This window comes from Engystomops pustulosus, chromosome 6 (genome assembly GCF_040894005.1).
Source record: "Engystomops pustulosus chromosome 6, aEngPut4.maternal, whole genome shotgun sequence".
Classification (NCBI taxonomy): domain Eukaryota; kingdom Metazoa; phylum Chordata; class Amphibia; order Anura; family Leptodactylidae; genus Engystomops; species Engystomops pustulosus.
This window is the reverse complement of record NC_092416.1, coordinates 83,318,996-83,335,142: the sequence shown is the minus strand read 5'-3', so window position 1 is coordinate 83,335,142 and position 16,147 is coordinate 83,318,996. Positions and strand designations below refer to the sequence as shown.

Sequence of the window (16,147 nt, the reverse complement as noted above, 5' to 3'; positions counted from 1 at the left end):
ACATAAAATGGGATTTTTAATTGATATGTTAAACCTAAGTTCTTTGCTCTTTGTAGGCTGCATTCACACTGTCGCAAGGGGGACGTATATATGGCCGACGTACATACGGCCAATATACGTCCCCCATAGACGGCAATGAGCGCACAAGTGCAGCACCGTACCGCACCGTACCGCTCCGTACCCCGGAAAAAGATAGAACATGTCCTATCTTTCTCCCTAGTACGGCGCCGTGCACCATATGTTCCTATGGAGAGGGGGGGTGAGCTGCGCTCCTCTCCCCGCGTGCTGCCGTTGCCCGCCGTGCTTCGGTACCTCGGGCAACGGCAGTGTGAATGTAGCCTTAATCGGGGTAAGGAATGGAGCTTTGAACAGTAGTGTGAACTGTGGGTAACAGATTTATCCTCTTTCTGTAAAGTTGCTGTTGTCTCAATGCTGCTGGGAGTAGACTTGGCTGATGTCAGGCACTGCTCCCCTTCTCCGTGCATTAAGATGCTATATAATCTGATATCTCAGTGACCTTCAGCAAGATGGCTGCCAAAACACAATCCAGTCCAGATCTCAGATTGAAAAGCAGATTAGGAAGGAAGGCAGGGGGAAGATAAGAGCCACAGTAAATTGAGAAGTTGAGTTCTTATAAGATATATTACAGACCACAGCATTTTCGCTGTAATTAACTCTGTTGGGGTCCGGAGCACAGCAAGCAGAGCCTTAACATCGGAACTGTCCCCCCTCTGGATCCGGGACCTTTTGGAGGTATGATTACACAGCCTGTATTCACTTGTAATGTTGATTTATTCAGTTTTGTTGAAAAGTAAATGCTTTTTCTCTTCATTCACCGATAATAAACAGACTTTCTGCATGTTACCCCCAAGTATACTGGGCTGCCTTTTTGGTAATTCTCTGGCCGGTCCCTGAATTATGTTGTGCATGATATGTTATCAATGTATATACATATGTGATGGTAAAATGCACAATGTGAATATGTGTTTGTGCAATAAAGGGATAGAGAAATGTCCCTCAGTTGCTGCAGCATCCAAGAGTAGTGCAGTGCACAAAACTTGCAGTTAGTGGTGATGCTGGGTAGTGCAATTAAAGGTTCAGTAAAGATGGATAATGTGCATGATGCACAATCTGTTAGAGATGAGTCCAATGGGCACAATGCAGAAATACTGTATATGATAAATCCCCCCCCTAGGCTATAGTTTATGAGGATCTGTGAAAAAGGACTGATGTAAACTAGCCCTGAAAAACAGATGAAAGTGTACATTTATTATGGATGATTTTGGACAGGTAGTCTTAAAGGACATCTACCGCCAGGATCAAGGTTTTTAAACCAAGCATGCTGAGATACTGGCGTGTGCCATCTCTGACTGGATCCACTCTTCTTTAAGTCTACTATGCCCTTGTTTTTAACAAAAAAAAGCTTTTAAAATTATGCTAATGAGTTTCAGGGGGTCCATTAACACTTATGGATCCTGCCAGAGGGGGCACAGGTATGTCAGTGTTCTTGGTTTAAAATCCTTGATTCTGGTAGTAGATGTCCTTTAAGGTTTCTGCAGAATCTGATTTTACCAGGGTTTGATGTGAGCTACTGTTTTTACCTGCATTGGCCAGATGTAAAAAAAACAGATGCTCTTTTGGAGAATACTAGAGATTTGTCATGATAGTGGCCACGCCCCACTTTTTCTCGCCTGATGATCAAGGGTCTTAGACCTCTTAATGTATCCGGTAGGCGGTGCGGCTGACGGACAAAACTATGCCAGGTCTGACCTTGCATAGTTTTGTGTATAAAACCAGCAAACTAAAGTTTGCTGTTTTTTCTGCAGAATGCTGACATGCTACCTCCACCGGTCACGGTGGCGTGGAGGTGGCGTATTTGTTTTTTTAATTACAAATTCTTGCACTACGCACTTGCACTGCTGTGAATATCTACAAGGGCTCCTAGCCTGAACAAAGGGCTCAGCACCTCCCCCATCTTCTTAGGGGTGCAATAATTGATTATGTACCTGTATATGATTTTAAAAAAATGACAGTATATGATGAGGAGCCAATTAGGTATTTTTACATATATCTGTGAAGTCCCCCTTTATATAAAGTGACATGCTTGGTGTTGCTGGGACAGGAGTAGCTTTGCAGATGTAATTGTTTCACCAGGAGGCAGTAATAACTCTTTCTCTATTACATGCCGGAGTCCAGGCTCTGCCAGCAGCGTTCCTTATGGAATGTTGGACTGGAGTTTATAGACATCACACATATAAAATGCAGTCAGATGAAGTGTCTGGTAGGTGGGTGGGCAAATCTTTTACAGCAAGTACAAGTGTCATGTTAAGTGACTTGTTTTACTGTTGGTAATAAAAGGTGTAATGTATTCTACAGGTGACACTGTTATTATAGTTAATATCAATAAACATTTGTTCTTGCTTTTTTCCACATTTGGGTCCATTTAGTGAGGGCAGTTTGAGGTATGTACCACAAAGTTATGTAACTACACTGGAACACGACTGGTCATAAAGATATGGAACCTGCACAGTCAGCTGCCCATGGCAAAAGGGCATATAATATGAACTGCCACACAAAGCTTGTGACTACTATGGATTATAAAATTACCAAATAACAGTATTATTAAGGTATTGCACATAGAACTGTTATTAGATCAATATGTGACATTGTTATTTAGGTCAGACTGAAAGTTACTAATACTTTAAAACTGTTTATAACATATAAAAAAATATTTTTATATGTTATATACTCAATAATAATACTAAACATGAGAGTTTTACATGAAGCTTCTGCCATATATACAAATAAAAAAACATAAAACTAGTTGAATACATTTTAACATTGCTGTCAGTGATTACATTGATGAAAGATACTTGTATTAATCAGACAATTGAAATATTTTGATCCTTTGTCTACTCTAGGAGACACAGTAATGTGCATTCTTTCCTGGTGGTTATGTATGTCTGTGGAAATGATAAAGCAGCAGGACAGGAGAATGGAGATGAAATGTGATACCGGGGGCCTGACCATAACAGGTAATCAACAGATACTTGTCTGATCATTGGGATCCCCAGCAATCAAAGAAGAGGAGCCCCCATTACCCTATGTGAATGCAGTGTATTCTATGCAGTGCACTCTATTCATTTCTATTGCACTTGTCAGATAGCTTCATAGAGGTAAACAGCACTTCATATGGAGCCCTCAGGGGCACCTGTGCACATGGTCTCTGGGAACAATGACACATTAATCCTTTATCTTGTAGGTGGAAACTAAGTATACATGGTGGGAAACCCCTTCGATGACCAGAGTAAGATTCAACAAACATATTGAGAAGCTTGTGCTGTATTTGGCGTACCTGTGAATAAATATACTGAATCTATGAACAGGTGTAGATTTTACAGAGCCCCAATTGTGTGAGCAAAAATTGACACATAAGCGTCCATAAGTAACATAACAGAGTATAAGGTAAGTGGTAACCATCCAGATGCCAGTTCCTCAATGCTGCAGAGCAATATAATATATAAAAGAAGTTATCTTATTAAATGTGTTGGGGGATTGCTTTGTGTATTTGCTCTGCACAGTTTTTAGACCTTATTATATGATAGAGTCCCCCATTAAAACTACAGCAAGTGCAGGCACTGAAATCAGCTTACTATGTAAAAGGAAACTGGGGGCACCAGGATTACTTTCTAATTTTGGAAACACATATTGACGCCAAGCACTGAAGTCAGAATATGAGCACACACCATACCAGACACTGCTCATCTACAGATAACATTTACAAGCATAAAAATCCTTACTCTTAGGCATACTACTTGTCCTGAAATCTACATGTCCATGTAAATACGTATTTACTTTAAAGGCTAGTAAAATACACTGTAAAATGCATTATAATTATACAGTGCCTACAAGTAGTATTCAACCCCCTGCAGATTTAGCAGGTTTGATAAGAAGCAAATAAGTTAGAGCCTTCAAACTTCAAACAAGAGCAGGATTTATTAACAGATGCATAAATCTTACAAACCAAAAAGTTATGTTGCTTAGTTATATTTTAATAAATTTTAAACATAAAAGTATGGGTCAATTATTATTCAACCCCTCAAACCACCAGAATTCTGTTTGGTTCCCCTAAAGTATTAAGAAGTAATTCAGGCACAAAGAACAATGAGATTCACATGTTTGGATTAATTATCTGTTTTTCCAGCCTTTTCTGACTATTTAAGACCCTCCCCAAACTTGTGAACAGCACTCATAGATGGCCAACATGGGAAAGACAAAGGAGCATTCCAAGGCCATTAGAGACAAGATCGTGGAGGGTCACAAGGCTGGCAAGGGGTACAAAACCCTTTCCAAGGAGTTGGGCCTACCTGTCTCCACTGTTGGGAGCATCATCCGGAAGTGGAAGGCTTATGGAACTACTGTTAGCCTTCCACGGCCTGGACAGCCTTTGAAAGTTTCCTCCCGTGCCGAGGCCAGGTTTGTCCGAAGAGTCAAGGCTAACCCAAGGACAACAAGGAAGGAGCTCCAGGAAGATCTCATGGCAGTGGGGACATTGGTTTCAGTCAATACCATAAATAACGTACTCCACAATGGTCTCCGTTCCAGACGAGCACGTAAGGTACCTTTACTTTCAATGCGTAATGTCAAGGCTCGTTTACAGTTTGCTCATGATCACTTGGAGGACTTTGAGACAGACTGGTTCAAGGTTCTCTGGTCTGATGAGACCGAGATCGAGATCTTTGGTGCCAACCACACACGTGAGGTTTGGAGACTGGATGGCACTGCATATGACCCCAAGAATACCATCCCTACAGTCAAGCATGGTGGTGGCAGCATCATGCTGTTGGGCTGCTTCTCAGCCAAGGGGCCTTGCCATCTGGTCCGCCTCCATGGGAAGATGGATAGCACGGCCTACTTGGAGATTTTGGCCAAGAACCTCCGCTCCTCCATCAAGGATCTTAAGATGTGTCATCATTTCATCTTCCAACAAGACAACGACCCAAAGCACACAGCCAAGAAAACCAAGGCCTGGTTCAAGAGGGAAAAAATCAAGGTGTTGCAGTGGCCTAGTCAGTCTCCTGACCTTAACCCAATTGAAAACTTGTGGAAGGAGCTCAAGATTAAAGTCCACATGAGACACCCAAAGAACCTAGATAACTTGGAGAAGATCTGCATGGAGGAGTGGGCCAAGATAACTCCAGAGACCTGTGCCGGCCTGACCAGCTCTTATAAAAGATGATTATTAGCTATAATTGCAAACAAGGGTTATTCCACAAAATATTAAACCTAGGGGTTGAATAATAATTGACCCACACTTTTATGTTTAAAATTTATTAAAATTTAACTGAGCAACATAACTTTTTGGTTTGTAAGATTTATGCATCTGTTAATAAATCCTGCTCTTGTTTGAAGTTTGAAGGCTCTAACTTATTTGCTTCTTATCAAACCTGCTAAATCTGCAGGGGGTTGAATACTACTTGAAGGCACTGTATATCATATTGGTCTGTAGCCTGGTTTTGATTACTATATTTAGCATACTTTATACCAGGGAGGCAGATGTGGCTCTTTTGATGGCTGCATTTGGCTAGCAGACAAATCTTTAATAAAAAAGCGACACAGCTCTGATCACTGATCACAAGTATACAAGTGTTTGTGTACACTCTTTAACCCCTTAAGGACGGAGGGTTTTTCGGCTAATTTCTCGCTCTCCAACTTCAAAAATCCATAACTTTTTCATTTTTACGTGTACAGACCTGTGTGAGGGCTTATTTTGTGCGTAACAAATTTTACTTTCCCGTAATGTTATTTATTTTAACATGCCGTGTACTGCGAAGCTGAAAAAAAATTCCAAATGTGGAAAAATTGAAAAAAATTTCACGTCACGTTCTTGTGGGCTCAGTTTTTACGACTTTCACTCTTTGCTCCAAATAACACGCCTACTTTATTCTTTGGTTCGGTGCGATCGCGGTGATACCAAATTTATATAGGTTTTATTGTGTTTTAATACATTTTCAAAAATTAAACGAATGTGTACAAAAAAGAAAAAAAAATTTTTGCCATCTTCTGACGCTAATAACTTTTTCATACTTTGGCGCACGGAGATGTGTGAGGTGTCATTTTTTGCGAAATGAGGCGACGTTTTCATTGCTACCATTTTGAGGTCTGTGCGACATTTTGATCATTTTTTATTTCATTTTTTATGTTATGTAAAAAGGTGTAAAAGTCGCATTTCGGACATTTGGGCGCCATTTCCCGCCTCGGAGGTCACCGCCGGCCGTAACCGTTTTTATATTTTGATAGATCGGGCATTTTGGGACGCGGCGATACCTAATATGTCTGTGATTTTTACTGTTTGTTATGTTTTATATCCGTTCTAGGGAAAGGGGGGTGATTTGAACTTTTAATATTTTATTAATTTTTTTTATTTTTTAAACTTTTTTTTTTCTTTTTTTTTTCACTATTTTTTAGACCATCTAGGGTACATTAACCCTAGATGGTCAGATCGCTCCTACCATATACTGCAATACTACAGTATTGCAATATATGGCGTTTTTGCAGGTCATACATTACAATGAGCCACTGGCTCATTGTAACGAACCTGCATAAACCATGTAGCCTCGTGTCAAAAGAAGACCCGAGGCTACCATGGTAACCGATCGCCGCCCTCCGATGACGTTCGGGGACGTGGCGATCGAAAAAAAGATGGCGGCGCCCGCGCGCCGCCGTCTTTTAAACGCCGCCCGCGACTTTGCGGGCGGCATTTAGAGGGTTAATAGCCGCGATCGGTGCAAGCACCGACCGCGGTTATTAGCGGTGGGGGTTTTGTGCAAAATGCAAAAACCCCCACCTCTGTATGAAGAGGACTCAGCCCGTGAGCCCTCTTCATACATCCCTTATACCTCTGCGCCGTAGAGCTACGGCGCAGAGCGTTAAGGGGTTAACGTATCTTGTTTTTTGTTTATATTAATTAATAAACAAAGGATTAAATCTTTTACTGAGCTGGTGCCGAAGGCTTCTTCCTTTTTGCTGTTTCTATTATAGCAGTATTATAGTAGTTATATTCTTGTACATAGGGGGCAGTATTATAGTAGTTATATTCTTGTACATAGGGAGCACTATTATAGTAGTAATATTCTTGTACATAGGGGGCAGTATTATAGTAGTTATAATCTTGTATATAGGGGCAGTATTATAGTAGTTATATTCTTGTACATATGGGGCAGTATTATAGTAGTTATATTCTTGTACATAGGGGGCAGTATTATAGTAGTTATATTCTTGTACATATGGGGCAGTATTATAGTAGTTATATTCTTGTACATAGGGGGCAGTATTAAAGTATTTATATTCTTGTACATAGGGGACAGTATTATAGTAGTTATATTTTTGTACATAGGGGGCAGTATTATAGTAGTTATATTCTTGTACATAGGGGGCAGTATTATAGTAATTATATTCTTGTACATGTGGGTAGTATTATAGTAGTTACACTCTTGAACATAGGGGGCAATATTATAGTAGTTATATTCTTGTACATAGGGGGCAGTATTATAGTAGTTATACTCTTGAACATAGGGGCAGTATTATAGTAGTTATATTCTTGTACAAAGGGGCAGTATTATAGTAGTTATATTCTTGTACATAGGGGCAGTATTATAGTAGTTATATTCATGTACATAGAGGCAGAATTATAGTAGTTATATTCTTGTACATAGGGGGAAGTATTATAGTAGTTATATTCTTGTACATAGGGGGCAGTGTTATAGTAGTTATATTCATGTACATAGAGGCAGAATTATAGTAGTTATATTCTTGTACATAGGGGGCAGTATTATAGTAGTTATATTCTTGTACATAGGGGCAGTATTATAGTAGTTATATTCATGTACATAGAGGGCAGTATTATAGTAGTTATATTCCTGTACATAGGGGGCAGTATTATAGTAGCTATATTCTTGTACATAGGGGCAGTATAATAGTAAGGGGCAGTATTTCAGTTTTAGGCAGCAAAAAACAAAAATCGGCCTGAAGGAAGGGCACAGTACTGGGGTCTATCAGAGCCCCTGTGTGAGCCAGTTATTCACAATTAAGAAAATTTTTCATCTTCTTTATAATCATCTTGTTTATGCGCTGTATTGTAGTCTGCTCCGGGGTCTGTGTTATTTATTGTAGAAATGCAGTATTAAGCACTAGTGGTTTATGGGGGGAATATGCGCTGTACTGTGGGTTTTGGTGCATCCATGGTATTGGTTAATAGTGCGGCCCCTTGAAGGGTAGCCGTATTAAGGTACTGCCCTCAGATCGAAAAAGGTTGTGCACCTCCTGCTCTAACAGGTTTTTCTCTAGAGTGCTGCTATTTAGCACCATCCATCTTCCCATCAACAATGAGCAGCTTTCCAGTCCCTGCGCATATTCCATAAAGGCCAGATTTTAATTTTAAATTATCCAGTGGTCAGATTTTATCATTAGAAGTGTGGATTTTGGCATCCTCCAGTTAAGGCGGACGGCCATGTTTTTATAGATTAGCAAATGTGCTAAGAGCCTTATCTTTACAGATCATGGATTGAACAGTGCTCTGCGGGTTAAACTTGCTGATCAGTGGGGGTCTCGGTGCCCCCACAGATCACGAAAATGAGGGGTCAATCGGATCCAGTGCAGCGCTTGGCAATCTCCATCAGCTCCATAGAGACTAATGGAGCAGAACGGAGACCTCACTTTTCTTTGTGGGGAAACCCCTTTAATGATTATGCCGCTTTTTCCTGACTTTTTTTATTTAATTATGAGCAGCAGGCACTATAAATAATGTTATGCATTGTAGGGGAGCCAGCACTATGTATGATGGGGGGGGGGCTGTACGATATACTGTATCAAAAAGTCAGAACGTTAGATGGTCTTCAGTGTATCTATTATTATGCATGCTGGGGGCACTATTTGGAATTCATTCTCAATTGGCACACACAATACATATAGTATACTTTATTCTAAGTGTCCTAAAATATACATAGTTCATTCTGGGGTTGGGGGACTTTATTATAAATAAAATAAATGATGGGGTCCTAAATATCAATTTGTGGCCATGATATAGCAGAGGTATCAGGGGAAGGGGGGTCACAGCTGAACTTTGATAACAGGGCACATGAGCAAGTGAATAATTGTGCTAGGTACAGAAGAGATGAGTTTCGAAATTGGCTAGGTGTTGTGAAAACAGATACAAGCAATAAAATTAACCATTCACACGCACACATGTTGTGCCCCCTGCAGCCAAACACACACACATGCTGTGCTCCCTGCAGACACATAAACACATGCTGTTCCCCCTGCAGCCACACACCCTGCAGCCACACACACACATTCTGTGCTCCCTGCTGCCACGCACACACATGCTGTGCTCACTGCTGCCACACACACACACATGCTGTGCTCCCTGCTGCCACACACACACACATGTTGTGATCCCTGCAACCACACACACACACACATGCTGTGCTCCCTGCAGCCACACACACACATGCTGTGCTCCCTGCAGCCACACACACACACACACACACACATGCTGTGCTCCCAGCAGCCACACACACACACACATGATGTGCTCCCTGCAGCCACACACACACATGCTGTGCTCCCTGCAGCCACACACACATGCTGTGCTCCCTGCAGCCACACACACACACACACACATGCTGTGCTCCCTGCAGTCACACAAACACACATGCTGTGCTCCCTGCAGCCACATGCTGTGCTCCCTGCAGCCACACACACACATGCTGTGCTCCCTGCAGCCACACACACACACATGCTGTGCTCCCTGCAGCCACACACACACACATGCTGTGATCCCTGCAGTCACACAAACACACATGCTGTGCTCCCTGCAGCCACACACATATGCTGTGCTCCCTGCAGCAACACACACACATGCTGTGCTCCTTGCAGCCACACACACATGCTGTGCTCCCTGCAGCCACACACACATGCTGTGCTCCCTGCAGCCACACACACACACATGCTGTGCTCCCTGCAGCCACACAAACACACATGCTGTGCTCCCTGCAGCCACACACAGCCACATGCTGTGCTCCCTGCGGCCACACACACATGCTGTGCTCCCTGCAGCCACACACACACATGATGTGCTCCCTGCAGCTACACGCACACATATGCTGTGCTCCCTGCAGCCACACACACACATGCTGTGCTCCCTCCCTGCAGCCACACACACATGCTGTGCTCCCTGCAGCCACACACACACACACACATGCTGTGCTCCCTGCGGCCACACACACACACACACACATGCTGTGCTCCCTGCAGCCACACATACACACATGCTGTGCTCCCTGCAGCCACACACACACACACATGCTGTGCTCCCTGCAGTCACACAAACACACATGCTGTGCTCCCTGCAGCCACACACACACATATGCTGTGCTCCCTGCAGCCACACACACACACATGCTGTGCTCCCTGCAGTCACACAAACACACATGCTGTGCTCCCTGCAGCCACACACACACACATGCTGTGCTCCCTGCAGCCACACACACACACATGCTGTGCTCCCTGCAGTCACACAAACACACATGCTGTGCTCCCTGCAGCCACACACACACATATGCTGTGCTCCCTGCAGCCACACACACACATGCTGTGCTCCCTGCAGCCACACACACATGTTGTGCACCCTGCAGCCACACACACACACATGCTGTGCTCCCTGCAGCCACACACACACACATGCTGTGCTCCCTGCAGCCACACACACACATGCTGTGCTCCCTGCAGCCACACACACACACACATGCTGTGCTCCCTGCAGTCACACAAACACACATGCTGTGCTCCCTGCAGCCACACACACATGCTGTGCTCCCTGCAGCCACACACATATGCTGTGCTCCCTGCAGCAACACACACACATGCTGTGCTCCCTGCAGCCACACACACATGCTGTGCTCCCTGCAGCCACACACACACACATGCTGTGCTCCCTGCAGCCACACACACATGCTGTGCTCCCTGCAGCCACACACACACACATGCTGTGCTCCCTGCAGCCACACACACATGCTGTGCTCCCTGCAGCCACACACACACACACATGCTGCCCAGCTTGGGATTTGAACCCAAAACCTCTACAAACACAAAAGGACCAGCTCCGAGATCAAACGTCCATTTAAAAATCTTCAATCTTTATTTTCGAGTTTCAAGTATAAAAATACATCCACACGGAGTCTAAGCATGAGTCAAGTAATATCGCCTACGCGTTTCGAATAGACACTCTATTCTTAATCATGGCTGGTAGTAGCCATGATTAAGAATAGAGTGTCTATTCGAAAATTGTACGCGATATTACTTGACTCATGCTTGGACTCCGTGTGGATGTATTTTTATACTTGAAACTCGAAAATTGAAGATTTTTAAATGGACGATTGATCTCGGAGCTGGTCCTTTTGTGTTTGTATGAGTTACATACTCCAAAAGAAGCTGGAGAGGCCGTGCTGGATAAACCCATCAGGGAATAAGTCTGCATTCCAGGTGAGCCGATTTACATTTTTTGCTGAAAACCTCTACACTCCACATACAATAGAGATAGAGAGGTTCTATCCACTAGGCCAGTGGTGGCGAACCTATGGCACTGGTGCCAGAGGCGGCACTCGGAGCCCTCTCTGTGGGCACCCAGGCCATCACCCCATCATGAAGTTCACCAGACAGGACTCAAAGAATCTTCCTACAGAATCTTCCTACAATGATAGGCAAATTTGCCCTCCTTTCAGCTGCATTGGTGTCTTTAGGAGGCAGAACAATTGAAAGTTGTCAAAGAACAAGGAGAAATAAATTACTGCTTAAATTGCTGTGCTGGCACTTTGCAATAAATAAGTAGCTTTTGGTTGAAGTTTAGACACTCAGGCTCTACAAGAGTCGCCATCACTGCACTAGGCTATGGGCTTAGTGGTTGTCAATAGGTGGATTTTATGTAACTAGGAGTTTTACTGTTACATTGTTCAACAGAATCCATGGTATATAGAGATACATCTTCTCAGAGATTACTATTGTAATTATTGAGATGACTATTATTATTATTTTTATTATTATCATAATCTTAATAATCTCAATAATCTCAATAATAATAATCTCAATAATAATATCAATTATCTCAATAATAATCTCAACAATAATAACAATAATAATAATAATAATCTCTGAGAAGATCGATCTTTATATACCTGTGTGTCACAATGTAACAGTGAAACTATGAGTTACATAAAATCCTTTCAATAATAGACATTAAAGAGAACCCGTCATGCAAAATAACCCCCCTAAACTGAATATATTTTCATAAACTGCCATTAGAGAGCATTGCCTCTATTCCTTCATTGTCCCTCTACATGCCTGTAAACCTAAGCAATGAGGTCCTAAAGCTGCATGCAAATGACCTGTGAAATGTCCAATGAAGCATTAGCATATTCAAGCTGTCCATCTTATTCATGAGTGGGATGCACAGCCACACACCCCAGTGCATGACTGACAGCCTGTATAATGGTGTGAGGCTGTATAATGATGTGCTTCCTGGTGCTGGTGGCCACACCCCCTGCAGCCTGTAAGTGCATGTGTGTGTGTATAGGAGAGATACAGCAGCTCCAGGCAGCCATGTTACAGCAGAACATGTCAGGTAATTGTGTAGCTGATGTCTCTGTCTCTCACCTGTATATTAGGAGGATGCAGCATGTCAGCAGATGCAGCACACACACTAGCAATGCTTTACTATACATTACACACAGACCTGAGCAGGGGGAGGAGAGGGGAGGGGTAACAGGGGTGACATCACTGCCTCTGACCATGTGACCAGCCTCATTTACATGATAAAAATAGATTATTTTACAATGAATAATGTATGAAATAACTAGATAAAGGCTGGGATGGGATCCTTATAAGCTGCTCCAACAGGTAGTAGTGACAGCCTGGTGGTTAGAGGCTCTCTATTGCAGGTGGAGTGTAGAGGTTGTTGGTTCAGATCCCAGGCTGGGCATTAATTTATTCTATTGAATTAAATAACAAGGTTGTGCCTGGGGAAGCCCTGGGAGATGTAGAAGACCATATATGGACAGATGGTGATATCTCCCTGATGACGTGATCCCTGCTCTGTGCTAATCCGACACATCTACACAGGATTCCCTGCCTGATGTCTGCTCTGGGGAGACATACACACCATATATGGAGAGTTCTGATATCTCCCTGATCACATGGTCCCTGCTCTGCACTAACCCACATCTCTCAAAAGGATTCCCTGCCCGAGGTCTGTTGAAGCCATTCTGAAACACAAGTTCTGGCTTTGAGAGGATAAACTAGATGGGACACAGAGTCAGGACAACTCCAGCCAGTGCGGGACCTGGAGGGAATATTCGGGGAAATCTCCCAGCTGCCCGTGACCACAGGACAGTGGTGAAAAACCGGGACTGTCCTGCCAAATCTGGGATGGTTGGGAGCTATGCACATGCTGTGGTCCCTACAGCCACATACACACATGCTGTGCCCCTTGCAGCCACACAAAACATGTTGTGCCCCCTGCAGACACAAAGACCCACATGCTGTTCCCCCTGCAGCCACACACACATGCTGCTCCCCCTGCAGCCACACACATGTTGCGCCCCCTGCAGCCACACAAAGACACACATGCTGTGTCCCCTGAAGCCACACACACATGCTGTACCCCCTGCAGCCACACAAAAATACACATGTTGTTCCCGCTGCAGCCACACAAAAACACACATGCTGTTCCCCCTGCAGCAACAAACACACATGCTGTGCCCCCTGCAGCCACAAACACACATGCTGTGCCCCCCTGCAGCCACAAACACACATGCTGTGCCCCCTGAAGACACACAAACACATCCTGTGCCCCCCTGAAGACACACAAACACATGCTGTGCCCCCCTGAAGACACACACACACATGCTGTGCCCCCTGCAGCCACACACACACACATGCTGTGCCCCTGCAGCCACATACGAACACATGCTGTGCCCCCTGCAGCCACACACACATGCTGTGCCCCCTGCAGCCACAAATATACACATGCTGTGTCCCCTAAAGCCGCACAAAGACACACATGCTGTGCCCCCTGCAGCCACAAACACACATGCTGTGCCCCTTGAACACACATACACAAATGCTGTACCCCTTGAAGACACACACATGCTGAGCGCTGGATTCTGATATCCTCTGTCCTCGGCATCAGTCCTTTTACACTTGTGAAAAGGGTACCTTTCCCCCGAAATGCGTTGCGAGGTTAAAACTTTTATCCAATAAAACTTCACTATTTTCTTCATATGTCTGAGTGGGCCATTCCATCACACCACGACCAGATAACCTGCAGCCACACACACAGACAATGTAAGCACTTACCTCAGCGGCATCTCCTCTCTCCTCCTGCTGCTTCTGACACATGACTTTTGAGGTCATCATGTTGCTGTGTCACAGAGAGGGCTCTCAGTGTTGCACTCTTGATTTCAATAGTATCACATCTTAAAGATGGGTATCCTGTTGATCATAGTATAATTTGGAGCAGGCAGAGGACAGAGGTGACCCCCATCTGCTCCAAATCGATAGCGCTCGCCTGGTGCTAGAAAGACATATATCTCACCCTCTAAAATCAATCAAATAAGCCCAAACTCCCCAATAAACAAAAAAAAAAAAAAACAGGCGCATCTCAAATTTATTTCCTATGACCTGGCAAGGGAAGGTATCGATGTGCACCAAAGTTTGCAATTTTGCAACTGCAGAAAAAGCCAAAACACAAACATGTGCTCCTTTACAGGCAGTCCCCGGGTTACATACAAGATAGGGTCTGTAGGTTTGTTCTTAAGTTGAATTTGTATGTAAGTCGGAACTGTATATTTTATCATTGTAATCCCAGACAGAACTTTTTTGGTCTCTGTGACAAATGGATTTTAAAAATGTTGGGTTGTCATAAGAACCAGGATTAGCAATAAAGCTTCATTACAGACGCCTGTGATAACTGTTATAGCTGTTTATTGTAGCCTAGGACTAAAGTACAATAAATTACCAATATCCAGAGGTCCGTTTGTAACTAGGGGTCGTATGTAAGTGGAGTGTTCTTAAGTAGTGGACCGCCTGTATTAGTAAAGGAATTTTTGCATGTGGTTAGACTATTTATGTGTACTTGGGGGGTATTCATGTTTTTTTAAGGTTTTTAGTTATATTTTTAGAAGACTTAAACATGTGATTATATGATCAATCAAACTGCAATACTGGATTTGTAGTTTTATTGGTTGCTATATCTAATGTGCTAAGAGCTCTGTGGGGGCTTCAATAACTTTGGGACCTGACTATTCTTTTAATTTTTCCATTATCGATATCCAAAACTCCTGACTTCTTTATTATTTTATTGTTACTGTCAGAGTATGAAGAGTTGGGGTTTTTTTTTGTAGAAAAAGAGGCGTTTTTGAATGGTACCATACTTGGACCACCATGACATAAATAACCGTTTTATCATGCTACAAATGATACCAATTATGTACCGTATATACTCGAGTATAAGCCGAATCCGGCACCCCCGCAGATCTTCTGTGCGATCCATCAGCGGCAGGTCCATGTAATGTCACAGGCTCTGACGTCAGCCACAGCAATAGTATTGTGTGTACTGGCAGCCGGCACACACTCTGATGTCAGCGGCTGACGTCAGAGCTGTGCACCACACGGACCTGCCGCTGATGCATCGCACAGAAGACTTTTTTTTTTAATCTAACTATTTGTACAACGGGGCGGGGGCCGGCTGTATAGCGGGGTAGGGAGTTGGCAATATACTGTGGCACAGGGGCTGCAAGCTATATACTGAGACATGGGCTGGCAGGCTACAGGGTGCTGGCTATATACTAGGGTGGCTGGCAGGCTATATACTACAGGGGGCTGGCAGGCTATATACTGCAGGGGGCTGGCAGGCTATATGCTACAGGGGGCTGGCAGGCTATATACTACAGGGGGCTGGCAGGCTATATACTACAGGGGGCTGGCTGGCTGTATACTACAGGGGGCTGGCTGGCTGGCTGTATACTACAGGGGGCTGGCTGTATACTACAGGGGGCTGGCTGTATACTACAGGGGGCTGGCTGGCTGTATACTA

At 43.8% G+C, this 16,147-nt stretch overlaps 1 long non-coding RNA gene across 2 annotated transcripts; it reads left to right on the top strand.

Moving 5' to 3' along the window:
* The first annotated feature begins 2,240 nt into the window (after window positions 1-2,240).
* LOC140065795 (uncharacterized) lies at window positions 2,241-3,395 on the top strand. Of its 2 annotated transcripts, none has more exons than XR_011848053.1 (3): window positions 2,241-2,281; window positions 2,922-3,035; window positions 3,263-3,395. It is a non-coding gene; the product is annotated as an uncharacterized lncRNA (long non-coding RNA). The 2 variants fall into 2 exon arrangements; XR_011848052.1 differs by lacking the exon at window positions 2,241-2,281 and adding an exon at window positions 2,478-2,627.
* The last annotated feature ends 12,752 nt before the right edge of the window (window positions 3,396-16,147 follow it).